Below are 18730 nucleotides of genomic sequence, written 5' to 3' on the forward strand. Positions count from 1 at the left end.
AAAAGCCTTTGGGAAGATTAGGGTGTGTGTACTTATGCCATTATCCCAGCCAAAAGGGAAGTGTTGACAGTAATTTATAATTACTTTGAAATCTTTATCTGCAGCCTAAGGTTTGCTTACAAGAGAGGATATGCAGTGATTAAAGGCCAGGACTGGGAATCCAAGACAACAGGTTTCTACACTTATCAACCCTGAATTACTTTATTTTAGGGTGAACCCTTTAGCATCCCAAGACATCTCTTTCCTTCTGTGTCCCCTTCCCCACTAAAACAGCTCCCTTTCTGCCACCATAATCTGAATTACTTAGGCCTTCCTGTGATGGCTACACTTAAAAATACATTGAAGACTGGGAATAGCCCAGAAAAAAACCAAAAAAAAACCCCTGATGACAAGGTCTGGATAAACTGCATTACTGAAGAAGCTCACACTCTGAATATCAAAACCCAGTATCATTCTGGAAGCCCTTCCTGATTAACCTTGGCCTCACAGGCACTGAAGGCCAAAAGTTGCTGTTTTGTATGGCACCACCTTTGCAGAGTTCAGAGGCCACCTAAAAAATGTAGGTGAGAACTATGCTACTTCTGCAGCTACATGGGTATAGGTGAAGAGCATATATATATATATATATGAAGGCAAGGGGACAGAAGTTGAGTTCACACCTGCATGGAAGTTGTAGCAGGGGACTGTCTAGCTGGAGGGAGAGAACCATGTGCAGGAACTACTGAGATGAGTCTCTAGTGGGGCTGCTGTGACCCCACATGATGCCAAGACCCACAGCCTTGGAGGAAGAACCATCGCTGAAAGTCTGTGTCTCCAGATTCTGCCATCAGAGGCAGTGTTTCAAGGAAAAAATTCCTGGGATGGTGGTCTTCCTGCAACCCCACAACGATGCCCTCCCATAGCCTCTTCTTACAAAGCTATAGGGCTTCCTAAAGGGACATTTTTCACCCTGTAGAATACCAACACGTTTACCAGACCTGTCCCACAGCCCCTTCCCATTCTTACACCAACACAGTTAGTTCTGCCTCTGTTCCTTCCACTGCCCTTTCTAGCTTTGGAGCATACCTTGGAGACAGAGGAACACGAATGGGGTTCGACCTTGTCACCTGGAGGTGGGTAGAAGTAGTGGAGGGGGCTGGTCATGCTGCAGTGCCTCAGTGGGAGGTGAACAGCTGAGGAGAGGTGTGGGAGACATGTTCTCCCCTGAACATAGGAAAAGTCTCCCCGGCCATACAGAAAAGTCTGCCCCTGCATTGGGGTGGAGCATGCAGGAAACTGTGTATACCTTTACCTAGTGGGGTGCAGAGAAAGACCCCTAAAGATCTTGACCAGTTCTTGTTGGACAAAAAAGATAGTTGCTTAAGGCATGTGAGAAAATAAACTGAGAAAAGAGCTGGACTATAATGTGCTACAAGGAATTTGTAGTCTTTTTTTTTTTTCTCCCCCCCTCCTCTCCTGCACATGAAAAAAGTGTCTCTAAACAATTTTATAATTTTAGATGCTTCCAGTTTTTTGAATGTGTTTTTGTTTTCAGAGGTTGTTTTTTTTAGTTTATAAGTAAGCCTCACTTCCCTGTTACACGAATGACCCTGATTCTGGGTGGAAATCGAAAGCTGGAGCACTTATCCAGGAACTGCCAGTTGTCTCTGTGCATAACTCCACAGACAGGGAGGATAATAACTGCGTGTGAGGTCAGGCAGAGAAGGGGAGCAGTGAAACTGAGGACAGTACTGACTAAACAGAAGGAAGGAAGGAAAGAAGTGTGGAGTGGTGGATCATGCTCAGGTGAACAGTGATGGGATAGGGCAGATCACTCCTCCAGAGACCTTTGCACAAGCAATGTCTCTAAGTGATACTCTGAACACTTCTCCTGTTACCAACACATTGATTTCCGCTTGACAAGGAAATAAGGCATCGGAGTTTAAATGAAATGGAGTCCTGCTGTTTCCATGGAAATCTCCCATGCCTATCAAATTAATGGAGGGCACGTTGCACTTTGCATAAAAGTAAACAAAATAAGGCTGCTGCAAAGGCAATGGGTTACCTTTTCCATTCAGACTAAATATTCCATATGCTCTCATCACAGACTTTCTCCCTCCCCCCTCTGTACTGCAACAAAGACACCCCCTTTCCTACAAACAACATTTATTTTGATTGACTGGACTCCATGGAGAGTCTTATTCCTGGATGACCAACATAAAATACATGACAGACAAATTACAGGACTAATAGCTTAATCCTCTATAACAAACTATATGTTCCTTTGATGCATCTAGCTTTTCTATACCAGTTTTGGGGTTTTCCCCATGACCCAGAATTTATCTTCTCCTCTAGTTATAGGCACCTTGTGTGGCTCACTTAAGATAATATTTTGACACTACATGTTCCATCCTTTCAACCTCTCAAGGAAATCAGTCTACTCATGAAGATGAAATCTTTACATGTGAAAAAGAGCAACCAAATATCAGCTTGGCATGTAGATCCCATTGCAGCCTATCAGTGGAAGTGCAAAGATTCATCTCCATTGCAAGGTTAAAGAGAGGTTTGGGTTTATTTTTCTTGTTTGCATCAGTACCAGCTATCTAGCCTGACAAAACAACAGGTTGTTCATCAGGCTCTAACAGAGCAAATGATAGCAATTTATTACCACCCAAGCACTTGAAATAGTTTGCATAAATATTTGTGTAATGCAAGTTTACCACAGCATGAGTTATTTCCTACCTCGAGCACAGAGACAACATAGAGCATGCATTAGCCTGCCTGGAGCTCTGTGTTACCACAGCTGGACCACTTCCAACCCTGAAATAGATTGGATATGTCTATGTTCCACCAGATTGTACAGGGTAGGCATTCTTAGCAAACATCTAAAGCTGCAGCTGCCTCAAGCTTGTCCTTCCAGCCATACAGAAAAATCTCATTTCCCAGAAACAGAATCCTGGGTTTGCTCTGGCAGTGACAGCAGCCTTTGGATGTTCTTCCTTCCTTCCTTCTGGCCTGGAATATAATCACGGATCAGTTTTGTGGTCTCAGGCTCAATTCAAGGTCACAGAAGAGGAAAAATGCAGATTTACTCCTTTTTAAGCTTATGCACATAAGGGAGCTACAAACCTAGTTGTTTCTTTCCCAGCCCTTTTTATCATTTAAGCAGCTTCAAGTTGGCTTGCAACCAAACACTGTGAATTTACCAGTATGGTTGTAGATTTCAGCAAATTTGTTTTCCCCAGACAAAGAGAGACAGGCTAATAAATGCAGATGAAAGATAAAATGCAGCAGAAAGTGAAGGGATAGGAAAAAAGAATGAGTATGCTTGTCAGGGTGTGGTGATGAATGGGTAGCTATTATTTTCAGTTTCAGGCATGAACTGGAAATTGTCTTTGGACAAGCTGAAGTTGCAGGTCAAGGTCAATACCCGAGTCAGGATTGTGATTCAATGTCTGGATCATGTTTCTTACTCTTCACAGCTGACCCCCCAAAACCCAAGGGCAGTAGGGTAACACTAAATATTAATATTTCAGCTTAGAAACTAGAGCTACCTTTTAAACTTTTAAAAAATTTATTAAAACTTCAAGAAACATCAAGGCTACATTTTAATGAACTTAGGGGAGGGTGCCTAACTGCCCACCAAGTATTCACCAAGGCTGGACCTCTAATGTAGATGTCCTAGGCATGTGTTACAGCTGGAAAAGAGAGGAACATAAAAACAACAAAAGCAAAAGATTGTGGTGTTGCTTGCAACTTAAAACCATTGCAGTGTTGCTGCTGCCCAGGCACCAAGGTTGGGGGACTACTGCTAAAGAACTGAATACAAAAATCCAGGGCTTATGGTTCAGCCTTTCAACCCACTGGCAACTCAGACCAAGCTCTGCATGGTAGCTTTCAGCCCCAGACCTCAAACTTTTATCTTGGAACAAGATATTTGAAAAAGCCAAGGAATAGACAGAAAATTAATAAAAACGAATATGAACCATCCTCTGCTGTCTCCTAAATTATCCTGTTTTATGCATTTCATCACATTGGAAAAAAACCTATTGGTTACTTTACAGTCTCCCACAGCTTGAGCTGAGGTCACTTAAAAAAAGTGCTCAGCAAGCAATAAACTGTCCTTAGCATGATCTTAAGACATTCTCAGAGTTCCATGGCAGTAATCCACGGCCTTAAATCCATCTCAGTTTCAGCTGACTTGGTGTATCTACATGAATGAACCTGCTATCACAAGAATTATCTGGACCTTTACCCATGGAAAAAAAATACAGAGTATCACTTGCAAGTTTTCACCTTCTGTTTAAAACAGTTTCAAAAAATGAAGGGCACTGAAGATTCCCCTGTGTTTGCACAGGGGGGGTCAAGCTGCTCAAAGTTTTCAAGTCTGTAGAAATTTTCAGAGGAGCAAAGGAAATGTGTGTATATTTGTGAAATGAGGAAAAGACTAAATGAAAGACTAATAAACCGCCAAAGGGAAAAGGAAAAGAAAAGATGTTAATGCAATTACTGCTGATAACATTCTGAAAGAGAGTGTGTGTGAGAGAGAGAAATTAGTACATCATCTTGGAATCCTTAATTACTGGCATGTTAATTACACAACAAAGCTATCCTCTTCTAATGAAAGAAATGAACAAATTTAAGAAGTGTTGTTCCATTTTATCCAGAAAATAAGCACTGAGATCCAAAGTTGTGTGATTCAAATCTGGAAGAACTCCAAAGGAGTCAAGGGAGTTACCCAGGCTCCAACATAAGATGGCAGAGATGCCAGTAAGGAAACCCACAAAATACTGTCTGATCTCTCTCTTGGGAGGAGCGAGGCTATGAGGTTTGTTCCCTTTGGTTGCTGCATGTGACCGAAGGCCAGCTGATGTGTGGTTTAGCTAATGAGGTTCCATTGCTTGCGTCATTGGCCCCTTCTTGACGGGGTATCGAGTGAGAGGCCCTTGCTTCCACTTCATTCCATACAGAGGTTGATACTCTTCTGTTAATTGGGAACCAGAAGTACTTAGGGGGATGGGATCACTTTAGTGCTCTGTTAGTAACATACATAAATCAAGTAAGTGAATGTTTCACTCAGACACAAATTAGGTTGTTAATTAGGCTGCTGTTGCCTACACAAACAAGTCTGGCTATGTTTAACCAGCTCACTAGTGTGCAGAACTTAGACTTGGCCTTCCATAGGGAAAAACCAGGATTTTTCCTTGTAAGAAATGGCAAATACAATGAAAAAAGAGAGCTTTCCTGTCTCTTCAGATTAAAGACTGAGTGCTTCTTCTTTGGATAATTTCTCCTCATTGTTTTGAAACTGAAAGGCCTATTTTTCCCACGTAGAAGCCTTTAAGCAAAAACTTCGCTAACGTAGGCGTTCTTTAGGTACAAAGTAATTCAGGTATAAGGCATAAAGTAGATATAAGAAGATATAAGAAAGAAAGGGGGGAAATACAGTGCTATCCTGCCCTGAGCCACTCTTCCCCCTGCATTTGCCATATGTCCATGCTGCTGATTTTTGGAATTGTCAGATGACCTAAATGAGCTCAAGTGTTCAGAGTATGCTTTGAAACCTCAGGTCCAAATTCCAGCATCATTTTGCTGATGCAAAGTAATTCATGTACACATATTGGGGTCCATATGCCAGCTTGCTAATTCATAGACTCATAGACTCATATAGGTTTGAAAAGACCTTTAAGATCATTGAGTCCAACCATAAACTGAACACTGTGAAGTCCACCACTACACTGTGTCCCTAAACCATGTCCCTATGCACTACATTTACACGACTTTTAAATACCTCCAGAGGTGGTGACTCAACCACTTCCCTGGGGAGCCTGGTCCAATGTTGGGAAACCCTCTTGGTGAAGAAATTTTTCCTAATATCCCATCTAAACTCCTCCTGGTGCAATTTGAGGCCATTTTTTCTTGTCCTATCTCTTGTTACTTGGGAGAAGAGACCAGCACCCATCTTGCTACAACCTCCTTTCAGGTTGTTATAGAGAGCAATAAGGTCTCCCCTGAGCCTTCTTTTCTCCAGGCTCAACAACCCCAGTTCCCTCATCCGCTCCTCATAAGACTTGTGCTCTAGACCCTTCACCAGCTTTGTTGCTCTTCTTTGGACATGCTCCAGCACCTGTGTCTTTCTTGTAGTGAGGGGCCCAAAACTGGACACAAGGTGCGGCCTCACCAGTGACAAGTACAGGGGGATGGACAATTGCTTCCCTAGTCTTGCTGGCCACACTTTTTCTGATACAAGCCAGGATGCTGTTGGCCTTCTTGGCCACCTGGGCACACTGCTGGCTCATGCTCAGCTGGCTGTCAATGAGTACCCCCAGGTCCTTTTCCACAAAGCAGCTTTCCAGCCACCCTTCCCCAAGCCTGTAACATTGCATGGGATTGTTGTGACCAAAGTGGAGGACCTGGCATTTAGTCTTGTTGAATCTCATATGATTGGCCTCGGCCCATCAATCCAGCCTGTCCAGATCCCTCTGCAAAACCTTTCTACCCTCAAGCAGACCAACACTCCCACTCAGATTGGTGCTATCTGCAAACTTACTGAGGGTACACTCAATATATTAATTTTAACCAGCTTGTTCCAATTCCAAAATTAATTACAAATTTACAGACTATTCCTTTGACTACAAGTATGTACATATTTCTCCACTAGTGCAATGCTGGCTTGTTTCATAGTCTTCTGTGACCTGACCTCTTTCAGGTGTTGGAGCCAAAGCAGGAAAAAAACACAGCCTATTACTCACTGACTTGGTGGGACTGGGACACTCAATCCTGGCTATAGTGGAGGGGTATCACTGTCTGGGTAAAGGAAAATAGAGCCTGGTACACAGAAGGCCTATCAGAGTAACCATATAAACTGGTAAGACTGCAAGGTGGTTCAGATGAGAAAGTCAACTATTATTTAAATTTGTTATGAAAACAAAAGCCCAGGAAAAGGATGAACAGTATCTTTTACTCTCTACAGTTTTTAGCAATACTAGGGTAGGGTTGCCATTTTGCTGGGTACTGCTCATAAGCAAGCCTTGTCTGAAGTTTTCGTCATGTACAGAGCCAACAGAGTAAACCAGACATTTCTGTACTTCAGAGAAGTTCTTGGGCAAATATGCCCTCATTTCCTTTAGAACCTACTGCTTAGAATTCGTACAGAGCCCTAGCATGGGGTGGCTAGATTTGTCAAAGGTATCTTTCCCTTAAGGGTTTGTCCCTCCCCTGATGCGCTCTAGTGACTCCCACTGACACTAATGGGGAGTAATGCACGCCTGGAGGACAGCTCTGGTACCCCTCGTGAGAGAGGAGAGAGCAGTTTTATTGGGGAGGGATAGGAAAAGAACAGAAGGAAACACAAAGCTTAGAAAGCTGTTTAATTACAGGCTGGTGTGTGACTGCTCCACCAGCCAGTATGCAGTACTGAGCATTTGGCACAGGACAGTTTTGTTGCCTTGATTAGAGAGGAACATTTGAAAGAGTGGTGAACAAATGGGGAACAAAAGGCCCACCCCACTGGTAAAATGTAGATGTGGATGCTGAACAGATTCCAGCAGTGCATTAGCAGCAACGAGGCTGATGATGCCGCAGCTCTTTTTGTGGGTGGGTGCACATCACATTCCCAGGCAGCGCTCTTGAATTCTGTTAGACTGGGTGAGCACACAAGGACGGGAGTGTCCATAAAGGAACACGAAGAATTGGGTCCCTGAGGTGGTAGGTGTTATCGCACAGAGAAGGTGTTTGTCTTTCTCCACGGGTGACCTAAACAGATTAACATTAGCCCCAGAGGCACACTAGCTCCTACTCTATAATAGATTCACCCATGGGTTTTGTTATGGGAGATCCCAATTCAATCCTCACAGGCAACTCTTTGGGAGGAGGCAGAGGGTTGTATATTAAAATAGAAGAAGAAATAAATGAATGACAGTGAGATGGCACAGCACAAAGCACAGCTGTGTAATGCACCCAAGAGTTCATGCACATGTGCCTACAGTACTATGGTGTACTTCCCCGAGGTCATGCCTGAGTGGTGGAGACAGCTGTGTTGTATCCACTTCCAAGAGCCCTCTTTCCCAACAAATTATATTGTAGATACAACCCCCACATGGCAGAGTCAGGAAACTCCTCAGATATGTGTCTTTTCTTGCATTTAAGTAAATAAATCATTCTCTTCCCCTTCCCCTTCTGTATAACTTCATAACCAATTTGAGCTTGACTAAAATGTACACCAGTTCAAAGAACAGCCGTTTAAAACAGCATCTTAAAATTGATTCCATTTTCTTTTCATTCCTGGTGTTAGACCTCTGTACCGGTTTCTGCCTCAGAGTCTCAGTCAGACCTGGCCACCTCCTTGTTGATCTGTTTAACCTCTCCACGGCCAGACACAATTACAAAGTGACCTTCCAAGAGCTTATCCTGGCTACCTGGGGGAGGACAGTTCACTCCATGCAGAAAGGACCCAGAACTGGCCAGTAGGGAAGAAAAGGGTAAGGGAGCCATTTATAAGATTGCATCTACCTATCAGCTCCATCTGCTGCTTGCGATGACCCAAGAGGAAAAAGAAGAAACTCCTAAATCTGATGATATGGCTGTTTGAGCCTGTTTGGCCATAAGCCCAGCAAGAACTTAAAATGGTGCATTAATTTCAACTGTGGAGGAAGAATAAGAAATGTGCATATTACAGTAAAGGCTGCATCTGAGATCCCATGTGAGATTGCTGAGTTCACATGCTTGACCTGGTATGGCTTTATATATCTGAACTTCCACAGTAAAACCTGGAAAAGAAACATGAATGGTGAATCCTGGAAGAAGTGTTTCAGAGTGCATCAGGGTTCAGGTCTGGATTGAAGTTCTCACACCTCAGTGTCAAAAAAAGCTTAATGATAGAGTTACTGTACATTTTGTAGCACAGGTTTTAGAATTTCTGGAGGGCAAGGTTGGTCTTCTCCCATGTGACTGAGGAGAGCCAGGGTCCTGAGGGGCATGTGCAGGCTCCTGAGAAGCACCTGTGGAAGGCTGCCCAACCTGTCCCTGTGCCAGCATGGCAGGGCTGCTTCATTCTGCCACCCTAGGGATGGGGAACTCAGGTATGAAATTCCTCAAGTGTTATTGTCAAACCTTCCCCCAACCTACCACACTGTCCAAATCATTCCAGTTGCAGTGATGCTTGGCAGCATTAGGTTTATGGCTGGACTCAACAGTCTTAAAGATCTTTTCCAACCTAAATGCTTCTATGATTCTATGATTCTGTGATGCAGGGAAATGACAGTGTGTCTGGGGGTATTGCTCTCTCAGAAGTGCTGGGAGGGTGTTCAGAGCTTGAGAGGTGGGGGAACGTAGGCTGGGATGTTGGCTTGACTGAATATGGCTCCTCTTTTGAAAATACCGTTTCAGTTACTGCCTCTCTATGGTCCTACCATCTGTAAAGGTGACTACAAAACGGACATAAAAAAACTTCATGAACTTTTGAATTTGATTCAAGTGAAAGGTACTGTCTTAATAGCCCTGGAGAATTGTTTGTCAACAAAAGACAGTAAAATCTCATGTCTTCTCTTATTCCATTGTCTATCAGAGTGAAAGTGTGAAATGAAATCCCTGCAGACCATGCAATAACTGGCCTCTCAATTAAAGTAAATGCAGTAAAAATATTTTCTCATTGCATTTAAGAAGTCCCAAACCAGTGGAATCAGTTCTGTATATAGATACAATAGAAGGCTTTTCTTTGGCATTCTTATGATCTGGAGGAGAGAACACAGGAAGAAAAGGCGTGGATGGGAGAAGACAGGACACTGAGCAGAGTGTGTTCTGAATTACCTTTGCTATTTATAACTCTCTTGTGATTCTGTATTGTTCCTGCATATTTGATGCTGTGTTCAGGTTTCCTTTGCTGTGTGTGATTCCCATGGAAAATCCCAACAGGATTCAGCTCCATAGTGGTGGGAATTGCTTTGGTGTGTATAGTCTTTGGTCTTCTAAATGCTGGACAAAGAGCCACCAATTCTTTGCAAGCAGTGATGCAGTTATGGAAATACTCTATTTCCAGCTGCCAAATTTCCACTTTTATGGCTGGCTCAAAGAATTTCAAGCCTGCTGCCTGTTCTGCTTTTGTGACAAAATATTATGCATTGAATTTCCACTATCTGCATTAATGGGATGTGCAGGTACTACATGTAAATAGCAGGTGCCAGCCTGGAGACATCTCTCCTTTGAAATTTCAGAGAGGTTCTTCTGTGGCTCTAAGAAGGATTTGAAACCTTCTCAAATACTGGCTTTTTTTCAGTAAGGAGAGCTATTTCTGCTTCCTCCCATTTATTTCCCCTTCCTTTTGCTTTATGGAGGAGAGGGTAATACTAACTGGATTGTTATGTATGAATTCAAAGTATTCCTTGCTACTTACTGATGGTGTAGCTTCCTATGCACTTTCTGGAGCTGTCAGGGGTCAGTTTGCATGGCTTGCAGCTTGTCTTTTCCCAGCAAGGCTTTCCAGGAAGACAAGTTTACTATAGAAAACTGGGAAATTTGGGGGCATTACTAGAACAGATATCAGAGCAACACCTGAAGATTTTTTCTCCATAGGGAATCTGTCTTCAGAATTTGAAATAGTCCTCTAGGACTTTAAGAATGCCTCTATCCTCTCCTTATTTCAGTTTCTCATTAATGTTGTGTGCCAAGAAGACTGTATTTCTAAATCATGTAAATTTACTGCCATCCAAGGGTCTGTCTGATAGGCTTTAACCATTCTCAGGGGTAAACTCAGTGAACTGCTGTACAGAGAACAGACGAGCAGTCTGTCCTCACACCTGCTTCTGGTGTCACAGAAAGCATGCTCTGCAGAGCCCTTCTTCCTCTTGATCTCTACCTGAAATATTCACATCCTTGTCTCAGTGCTGACCATCACCCTGCCTTCCCCTGGGGTTTAAAAGAAATCAAGTAGACAGGTGGAGAATAGCCAATGGGTTGTAATTAAAGTAAAGATCAAAACACTTGCCAAGTGATCATTTGATCACCTACAGCTGCAAATTTGCCTGAAAGCAGCCTCTTACTGTGCAGCTGTCACAGATATGGGTCTAAGAGTATCTTTGTTCCCTCTCTGTCTTTACCTATGCTGGAACAGGATTCTGCTATTATCCCACTCTTGATTTTGCCCTGTAGGTTGTAGCACTCTGATTTAACTGTGCATATGCAGACTTGTTTCTCATCCTTGCTCTTTGTCAAGGTGAGACCAGCACATGAATCTGATATATATATGTATGTATGTATGTATGTATGTATGTATAATAAAAAGTACTTTTGGTGGATAATCATAGGTTGGATTCTTTTTTTTTCTTTAAGACAAGAAGTCCTTTTTCAAAAGTAGTCATGGGCCAATCCAGATGGTAGAAACTGACCTAGTTTCACTGAAGTCAATAATACTACAGCAGTTTAAAAGATGGGAAGAGGCGATACTTAAAGCCAAGAGGTTACAGAACAAACAGATCTGTTCAAGCAGTTTGTAAAAGACAGGGGTAAGAGACTAAATAATTACCCAGTATATCTTCTTAATGAAGGATTTTTCTTTGTTCATTAACTAATATTGTATTCAAGTAGTTCCAAATGGTAGGGTTTCTACCATTTTCCTCATCATTTCCTCACAATTAAAAAAAAATATATAAAAAATATAATGTCCCTGATCTTCAGTACAGGTGTAATTTCTTCCCAGTTTCTGAGTTTCTGCTAGGATACATTAAAGACAAAAAGACCTTGAGTTTTATGCATGATTTCCATTCTCTTCTCAGATAGTTCCTACTTCTACGATTTTGGAAGATCTTTTTTTCAATACCACAATATCACACAGTTCTTTCATGGTCAGAACAGACCTTCCAACTCTACCGCTGAGTGAAGGAAATGGTCTCTAAAAATGAACGTAGTACCACAACACTGAGTGGTGGTTTTTGAAACAGAGAACAAATGATAGACCATCTTTTGAGATACAGGGTGCCCACCTAACCTGGGGGCAGCAAAAGCCATCTATTGACAGCACCAGATCTGGTCCCACTACAGGACCCTTTCCCACTTCACCATCGAGTACCTTTTGGTCCATTAGCACTTTTAAGTGCACTCCTCCCCAGCATGCTGATTGCACCCACAGCCCAGGGTCCCTCCTGGGCTTCACTTGGCTTTATTGTTTCCCTGATTTCTTGTCTCCAATACTTTTCTGACATCCCAGATATTTCCTTTCCTTACCATCCTCACCCGAGTTTCCCTAAGTCAGATCTAATTGTGTTATTCTTTAACTATTCTTCTTACTCCTCAGCAAATACTGAGGCTCTTAATCCCACAGCGGTAAGAAAAGAAAACAAACAAAACCACCTCGAATTAAGCTTCTTTCCCAAAGCTTAGGAACATGCTTGGAGATGACTCAATTCCTTTTTCCAGCTTTATAAACTGCTAGACATAATCATTATCATCTCAGAGCTAAATCTATTGTGAAGCTACAGAAACTGCTTTCATAGTTTGCCCTGGCTGTGATCCCCTGCCTCCCTTTATTTTCTGACCCTTCACACCCACCAGAAGCTGAAGAAGGAGGTGATGGTGGGTGCTGAGCCTTGGGAAAACTATCACTGATTCCTTGCCAGCTGCTATTCAGAAAGCGCTGCCAACCCCTGCCACCATTCCCTTCTGTCATTACTTGTCCTCTCTGGTGTTTACAACACAGGTGTTGATATCAGTTGTAAATGTCACAGGTGTGTTGTTATAAATTCCCTTTTACATCAAAAGCTGCCATGAAACAAAACCCAGGAATTGAGGCCAATTCAAAAACTTGAGAAATGTCATTGAAGAGCAGGTGGCAATATAGGTGCATGAATAGAAGAATAAAGTTAGTATGTACTGGAGTTGGGAACTGAACATCTCCCCTCACTTTGCTCATTGCTTACAGGGTCTCTTCCACCCCTGTGTGGCTTTTTTAACAAACCTGAGAGTTTCTGTATCTCTGGAGGTACAGTATGGGGCTTACCTTAGCTAGAGACCAAGTAAAGGTGATCTGGGGACCCAATTCACCACAGTACCCTGGTTTCTAATTCCTGTGGCCTGGATTATATTTGCTGCAGTCTTAAATGTGGATGAAAGACAAAAACCAAGATTCTATAACAGTCCTCGTTTCTTTTTTAATGTCAGCTGTAAATGTTTATCATGTAGCTCAACGCACCCTGTTGAGCCAGAAAAGAAAAGCAAATAAAGCAAAGGAAGGTGGCTTTATTAATGTCTTTCTGAACAGACAGGTTTTATGGTGGTGAAAGGACCCAGATACGATTGAAAATAGGACCTTACTTCAGCTAAAAAATAAGTTCTTACATAAGACAGTTGAGAGGAATATTTATATAAATGGAAGTGCAAGGAAAGAAAGCGGGAGGGAAGGCTGTAGTCTTGATTGGGCATGTGAAGCAGTGAAGAGAAACAGTGACTCGGAAACAAGCCTTCTGGGAAAGTTAATTATTTTTCATTATAGGATGGTTCTCTTCTTGTAGGCTTTGAAGCAACTCTTCTTTTTTTAGATAGAGTATTTGGCTGTTTGATTTGCACCTGTCTTCCTACTTTAAACAAGATAAATACTTTCCTTGTGCATTGTGACACTGTAGTTTGACAGATCCAGCTGAGACTTGGGAGATCTCAGCTTTGCTTTCAGCTCTGTCACTGGCCTGCAGGTGACCTGGGCCAAGTCATGTCATCAATCTTTGTCTCATTTACCTGTTTAGGGTTTGTGGGAATAATTACCTTTTTTTTTAGCCTGTATTGAGCAACCCTGATAAAAATACTGGATTCAAGCTTGTGTGGAAAGGACTAGTGATACCTGGTCACATATATTCAAATACTTATTTTAATGTTTCTAAGCCAACAGACACTGAGCGGCTGCTCTTTGTCCTGATCACTGGAAGGAATGTTTTATAATACTCAGTGCTGGAAGTCCTGTAGACTATAGGATCACTGGAAAAGGACTATCTATGGTGCCTGCAGGTGCCTTCAGGGGGTCTCAATCTTTGCTGCCCTGCTTCATTGAGGTTTGGTGGGCTGCTAGCATGAGGCTGCATCTTCAACAGGGCAACAAAACATCAAAACCATCATGTAGCACAGCACAGTGAAGCATAGTTCCAAAGTGCCTATACTGGCTTTGACACTAATTCCAGCAGGAGCTCTACTTGACCTAATTTCCTCTGCTTTTTCAGCATGAGCACAGCTAATGCCCCTGAAATGTTTCCAATACTTGCACTCAGATATTTTGTGCACTGTGTGGTACAGTGCCATTGGCATTTCCCGAGCAAACCAGATGCTCGGCAGCTCTGAATGGTTATATTTACACTGTATTTTCATCCTAGACTTGAGCCCTGGGCTTTGGCTCTGTACACCCTGCTATTTTGCCGGAGATGATCTCAGCTGCTGGGAAGCAGTTCAGAGTATCCTGCCTGAGTGTGGCAAGAGCCTGGCCTTGCTGCTCTCTCTTCCCTCTCCGTGCATACCCTCATTTGCTGAAGCAGGGCTGACCTGAGAGGTTTAGGCTGGCTGTGCAAGAGACAGGGCACTCAGGCCTGGACTGAGATTGGAAACAGGAGACAAATCAGAGCTCTGACTGTGGTTTGCAATGCAGGATAGCTGACAATGCATGGCTTTTTTTGGCTGCTGCTACACAGAAAGGACTGGTCAAGAATAGGGCCTTTTCCTGACTGATTTATCCCCATATGCATATAGACCCTTAAAAAAGAAACATAAGGCTGAGGCATGGCTTGGGATGTTGTTTTCCTTTTCTTGTAACATGTGTCTCGACTCCTCTCTCTCTCTCAGGTGACTGCTATTTCTTTTTGCAATGCCATGCAAGAGCAGCCCACATGCTGGGTATCAAATGGAGATTATACGGAGTCACATCTCAGCAATTTATCTTTGCTGGCTTGTTTGAGACTTGAAGTACCAATCTGGCTTTTAATACCTCCAGTAGTACTAAATTTGAAGTGGCTCTGAGGGGTAGCTATACAGATTCATAAAGTTTTTTACATAGCCTCAGCTTCAATATAAGATGGATGTCTGTCTGTCTTCATTCCTGCCTGTAAAAACCTTAGAGTATGTAGGTGGACAGCTAGTCAGGCTTTTGGGTTGTCTGACTGGGATCTATCACACTGCTCAGAGGCTCAGCACCCACAGAGAAGTAAATATGATTTAGTATGGATTTTGTACACAGTCTTAAAGCTATCGGGCAAACAAAAATGAATTCAGGGCTACACATTACCAAGCTTGATTTTCATTTCAGCTGGTGTTATTAGGAGAAGCCCAGAACTAAACAATCCAGTTCCAATGTTAGAAACAGCATTTAATCATGCCATTCGTGTGATCACCAAGCAAACACATATTCCCTATCTTAAAAACTGTTGGAAGGGTGGCAATGGTGGCTGTAGACACCAGAAAAAAATATGTAATGAAACTGAACTTAAGAGCTGGTGAAAGATGGTGACACCAAAGCCATGCTCAATTGGTGTCTTAATCACCTATCTAGACAAAGACATAAAGCACCTTGTGTAGGTGGCTGCCCTCCCAGTGCTTCAACAGAGGGCTGAGCAGGGTGCACTGGTAAACTCAGATTTCACTACCCTTGTTTGACAGTCTGTAGCTTATGGCTTTAAACAGTCTTAAATCCTGTCATATAAAAATACTTTTCAAAGTGCTGCTTGAGAGTGTGAGAAAACTGAAACTCTGTGGGTTTTGTTGTTGTTGGTTTTGGGTTTTTTTCCGGGCTCTTTCCCAGTGGTAGTTATAGGCACTAAGTGTGTATGCAGGCACAGAGACACATGCTCTCTCCTTAAAAGGAGGGAATAAAAAGCATGGGAAGGTCTCCTGGTGAGAAACCTGGGAAAAATAAAATAAATTAAAAAAAAAAAAACCAAACCAGATGAAAACAGAAAATAAAATGCTTCGAATAACAGCAGGGCTGTACCCTCTTCATTGCTGGCAGCCTGGACTCCAGCGAAACAGGGACTGGAACAACTGCTAAGGGATCAGGCACAGCTCTGTCTGGTTTGCTACTAGGTAATTTTTAGGGTGCAGGTAGAAGGGATAGGGAATGGCTTGGCCTTATCCCAGATCCCTGGAATCCCTCTGCTGAAAATGATCCGTTTCCATGCCTGGGAGGCTGTGTGAACTAAGGACACTGACGGTTAGGGCTGTCTCTGTTACCAGGCTGGTTTTGATTGTGCCTCCTTCCAAACACATAGCCCTTCACTTTTGGGGCATGGACTGAAGTCTCACCTGGAGAAAGATGGATTTAGGCATGTGCTCAGTGTTGTCCCTAGCTAGAGCTCCCTAGGTCTGGAACAACTAGCAGATCACACTCCACAAAGCAGTAATACCTGAAAAAAGCTACTCCCTAGATCCTTAATTATCGGTGTTCCAGTGGGAACCTCTTCATTTATTTTGGCCGAGTTTGCTGACCCTCAGAAACATAACTAATTATCAGTTATCTATCAGGAATTAGGCTCTCCGGAACACTTTCCTGAGCCCTTTAAATAGCTGGGCCACCTCTACTGCCAGTTCAGGGAAGACTCCAGATTTCCCCCACGGCCACAGCCAGGAGTTGAATAGCTTCAGTTGCACAGCTACTACAGTAAAGCTGCCCCAACTTTAGGCACTTAACTGGGCCACCAAAGTTGTCCAAGGCTTCTTTCATTGCCAAAGGACAGAGCTAAGTCTCTTCAGCCTGTGTTTTGGGTGCAAGTGGACTGTACCGCAGAGAGCAATGGGTGCAACAGCACTCCTTACTGCAGAACATAGCAGCTCTGCTTCTGTGCCTGCCAATAGATGAATTGGGGGGATAAATCCAGCCCCACCAGTAGATTAGCTCTGAGTTGTGGGCATATTATAATTCTCTGAGGGCACTTCTGTGTACATTTCCTTTTCTGAGGCTGTTTGATGGAGGCTTCATTATGGGAAGAGGTGATACAGGGCCATGTAATTTCAAAGGAGAACAAAGCTTGCTGTAGAGGTGTCAGCAAAATCCTGGCAGCTCTCTGTAGCCAGGCTGATTAGATAACATTTCTCAGAGAGTTTTCATTAGAAAAATAGTCTTTGTAGTAAGTTTACTTTTTGTTTTTGCAAAATCATATCAAGTTCTGTGGAATTCTTGCAAGAGGAAACATTATTAAAACAAAAAGGAATTTAGAATCCCGTTTCAAAATTTTAGTTTTAAACTTGAAAAGTGTATGTGTATGACTTTTCTATGCATTTCTCATATTTCTGTTTTGTGTATGCGTATGCATTTTTAATGACATCACTGTTAAAATGTTCTCATTTTAATTTTAGCACAATAAAGCAATCTGTTGGATATCAATGAAATCAGGAATCAATCTGATTCACAAAAAGAGGTAATATACTCCAATTAGCTTGGTGTGATTGCCCTTAATAATTGAAAACAGACAAATACTGGGATATTTCAGTGACCAGTTCCCATCACACTTTGATATACCAGTAGCAGTACGAACAAATGTTATATGGTGCTAATAACGCAAAATAAGTTCTAAAAACTATGTAAAATTCAGAAATTTTTTTTGAAAGCCAGGTAAGAAATATTGAAAAGTTTAAAAAAATTCCAAATCAGTTATTTTTGAACAGTCAATTTCTTGCACTTTTGCCTGGAATTCTACTTCCACATTTGAAATTGAGCCTGCAGGAAAGTAACATCCAAAGCATCTGGCTGTAATGGTTTAAAACTGTGGTGTCCCAAGTTATCTTCTTTCTGCTGGTGGAGATAACTGTCCTCAGAGCAAGGTTCAACAAACTTTGCTTAACCCCTCTATTCCTTTCTCCAACACCCTTCAGTGGCAGGTGTAACTAAAGGTGCCAGACTTGAAAAAGAAGGGGCTGGAGCAGGGTCTCACATTGCACCCTACCGTTAGGTCTGCCGCAGCAGTGACCTGCAGCAGGAGAAGTTAGCAAATAGCTGGTGGCAAAGCGTTTTAGCTTGTCCTGGATGCTCTTCTGCCACCAGCTGGTAGCCTGTATCCCATAGCCAGCAGGCAAATCTCATCCTGCCTTTGTCTTAACTTCCCCTTTTGCAAAGAATGTAAGTAATAATGCATCTACCTACCTCAGAGGAGTGCAGGAATTAATTAATGTTAGTAAAGTGCTTTGAAGATAAGATCTAAGTATTATTATTAATAATTTACCTGCAATTTGCTCTGTGCCTTAAAAGACAGAAATAATTTACCATGAAATGATGTGATACTACCTAGGGCTATATTAAGGTCTTGAATGGATGAGAAGGGCTTACATTACCGTTAATGTAAACTACTATGTAGAGGTGCCAAAAGGCAGAACTGGGTTTTATGTAAATACCCAGTCAGGACCTCATTAAATCACACACAATTAGTATTTATAGGATACAAAGATCTTACAAATTATAAGTTACCCATTTCCTGGAATGTATAACAGAAGTGCAGATTTTCAAAGGACAGCCTCTTTAAGAAAGGTAAGAATTAATTCATAATATGCATTTAAAGATAATAACAGAAAAGACTTGAAGATTCATTAGTCTGAGAGGCAACACATGAGGTTTTCCTTGGTTTCCTCAGACGGACACAATGACTCCCTTTGCGTAACTTATCTGCCACTGTTTACCCCCTTCATTATTCTGACAAGACACTAAGTGTAATCTTCATTGGAAATACTTGCTTTGCCAAAAAGGCAGGGATTAAGCTTCAAGGGAACCAGATTCAGTGCTGAAAAGCCAAGAGACCCATGAACA

This window comes from Falco punctatus (genome assembly GCF_963210335.1).
Source record: "Falco punctatus genome assembly, chromosome: 6".
Classification (NCBI taxonomy): domain Eukaryota; kingdom Metazoa; phylum Chordata; class Aves; order Falconiformes; family Falconidae; genus Falco; species Falco punctatus.